Here is a 2,450-nt window from a genome sequence, read left to right on the forward strand (position 1 = left end):
GACATTGACGCTGTGGTGTATGGGTAATGAAGTTCTTTTCTTCTTTGATAGTTTCAGACTCGTTACTGCCGCTGACTGGTGGAAAATATGTAAAAATTAGATTAGTTTATTTCACATAAATATACTTAAAAATACTTTTTAAAAGAAAGATAATTTGTTTTATTTGATTTTTTTGGTCTAAAACAGACAGATTTGCCTGTATATTTATGTTTTCATTTATGTTACTATTTCCTCTCTGTGTTGTTCAAACTAAATAGAATTACTTTGTATTTATACATTTTTAAAAACGTACAGATACTTTACTCTGCCTGCAGACTGTGTGAAACCTATTGGTAAGGGTATTTCCTGTTTTGTTTTGTTTTTCTCTGTCTGGCTTCAGGTTGGTTTTTCTGATGCTTGTGAGAATGAACAGCAGAGGTGACATCATGGTGTGGGCCTGCTCTACGAAAAGCCCCACATCAGTATAAATGTTTTTTATTGCTTGGAATCAAACAGAACTGTATATATATATATATATATATATATATATTCCACAGCTTGATGTAGCTATATTCCACAGTTTGACCAAAGGTAGGTGGTCTGAGTGTGTTTACAGGAAAGAAGCCCTCGCTGCAGACGGTTAGATCTTCTGCAGGCAAAAGGTTTTTGGTTTTGGTTCCACTTTGGTTTCCGTTAGAGAGATGAAATAATAAAAATAAGATGACTTTTAAATCAACCGCATATGCAGGGGAAACCAGTGGGAAAAAAACCCCAAAAGAAGATTCTGAGTCAGAAACTGAGATGTGAGGTTCAGAAGAAAAACACCAACAGTGTAGGAAAACACCTGGGCTAGCAAATTATTTTGTTATCAAGAATTAACCTTTGTAGTTCAGACATGATCAAATCAGGAGAAAAACCTTCAAAACAACAGAAAAAGGACAAGTCGTTAATTAAGTTTTATCATCGACACACCGTGCTCTGTGTTTTATTTAAAAATAAATTAAAAGACAAGTTACAAGTACTGGATTAGTCTTTGTTTGTGATTAGCAGGTGATTCGCTCAAATTTAAACAATCAACAACTGAGACAAGTTAATGTTTACTTCTCAGCAAATCAGATAAACCAGCTTAAGTTAAGTTTAAAAATCTAATCCCAGATTGTGTTGTGTGTTTATGTGTGCAGTTTGTCTATGTGTGAGGTGTTGTGTGAATATTTAACTTTGTGATCAGGAGGAGAGGACAAGAAACAGGTGTAAACATAAGAGTGTAAGAAGGAAGAAGGATTATAAGAAGTTTTAACAGAGTTACTCTAAGTGATGTTTTAGTGAGCTCGTGTGAAGCTGCAGACTTTTAGAACCAGCTGACACCTGATAGAAAAGGAGTTCACCTTTACTGTGTCGTCAGACGATGAGGGGGGTCAACAGGAAGGCTGAGTTTAGGTGTCGGTCTCAACTTTGATTGGGCTGTTGAAGACAAAAAGCCTTTACCTGCTGGTCCTCTCTGTTGGAACATGGAGTGAAGGTTCAGTACTGCTGAGCCACCAGAGCAGACCCAACTCAGATGGGACGTCTCAGACAGCAAATCAGTGGTTTATAGCAGCATACAACATTAAAACCCAAAATGGAAAATGGTAACAATGGTAACAGACAACAGGTGTGTGATGGTAACAGATGGTAACAGAGAACAGGTGTCTGATGGTAACAGATGCTAAGAGACAACAGATGTGTGATGGTAACAGACAACTGGTGTGTGATGGTAACAGATGGTAACAGACAACAGGTGTGTGATGGTAACAGATGGTAAGAGACGAGAGTTGTGTGATGGTAACAGATGGTAACAGACAACAGATGTGTGATGGTAACAGATGGTAAGAGACGAGAGTTGTGTGATGGTAACAGATGGTAAGAGACAAGAGTTGTGTGATGATAACAGATGGTAAGAGACGAGAGTTGTGTGATGGTAACAGATGGTAACAGACAACAGATGTGTGATGGTAACAGATGGTAAGAGACAAGAGTTGTGTGATGGTAACAGATGGTAAGAAACAACAGATGTGTGATGGTAACAGATAGTAAGAGACAACAATTGTGTGATGGTAACAGATAGTAAGAGACAACAATTGTGTGATGGTAACAGATGGTAACAGAGAACAGGTGTGTGATGGTAACAGATGGTAAGAGACAACAGATGTGTGATGGTAACAGATGGTAAGAGACAACAGATGTGTGATGGTAACAGATGGTAACAGAGAACAGGTGTGTGATGTAACAGATGGTAAGAGACAACAGATGTGTGATGGTAACAAATGGTAACAGAGAACAGGTGTGTGATGGTAACAGATGGTAAGAGACAACAGATGTGTGATGGTAACAGATGGTGAGAGACAACAGATGTGTGATGGTAACAGATGGTAACAGAGAACAGGTGTGTGATGGTAACAGATGGTAAGAGACAACAGTTGTGTGATGGTAAC

The sequence above is a fragment of the Austrofundulus limnaeus genome, unplaced genomic scaffold (assembly GCF_001266775.1).
Source record: "Austrofundulus limnaeus strain Quisiro unplaced genomic scaffold, Austrofundulus_limnaeus-1.0 Scaffold1475, whole genome shotgun sequence".
NCBI classification, from domain to species: Eukaryota; Metazoa; Chordata; class Actinopteri; order Cyprinodontiformes; family Rivulidae; genus Austrofundulus; species Austrofundulus limnaeus.